At 53.4% G+C, this 536-nt stretch overlaps 1 non-coding gene across 1 annotated transcript; it reads right to left on the bottom strand.

The window, feature by feature from the left end:
- Positions 1–410: 410 nt before the first annotated feature.
- LOC113962323 lies at positions 411–536 on the bottom strand (the record flags this gene model as incomplete). Its single annotated transcript, XR_003532516.1, has 1 exon — positions 411–536. It is a non-coding gene; the product is annotated as a small nucleolar RNA U3 (small nucleolar RNA).

The following is a 536-nucleotide window of genomic DNA, read 5'->3' on the forward strand; positions in this document are numbered from 1 at the left end:
CACCTGGGGACATGGGCTCGTGGTAGCATGGCAGCGCTGGGGGAACCGTTGGACTCGAGGGCTTTGCCAACCTCAACGACTGAGTGATTCTATGATCAGTAACAACTCCAGAGCACCAAGTCACCATCGAGTAAATGCACCACCACGTACTAACAAGCTTCCAAAGCATTTATTTTCACTGAAAAAGCTCAGCCCCTTGGGCAGTAAATCCTAAACCATGCCCAGGCAGCTCGTAATGTCAGATATTATAAATCTACTAAGGGGCTCGTGAGAAACTAAGTGCTGCCCGTTCCGGACTAGAGGAGGCAGCCAAGGGTCTGAGGTCGTAGGGAAATACCCCTAGCGTAGAATAGCCCCTCCTTTACTCCCACTTTAACTCTGTTTTCACCACAATAAAAAAACGGTCACAAACCACTCAGCCCGTGTTCTCTCCCTCTCGAGCCCACCAAGGGACCCGAGAACGGTCATCAATGGCGAGCGGCTCCTGCCCAAGCAGCACCGCCCGCCCGCTTCGCGCTCAGGAGAGAACACCCAGC

The sequence above is a fragment of the Neopelma chrysocephalum genome, unplaced genomic scaffold (genome assembly GCF_003984885.1).
Source record: "Neopelma chrysocephalum unplaced genomic scaffold, ASM398488v2 Primary Assembly neopelma1_143788, whole genome shotgun sequence".
NCBI classification, from domain to species: Eukaryota; Metazoa; Chordata; class Aves; order Passeriformes; family Pipridae; genus Neopelma; species Neopelma chrysocephalum.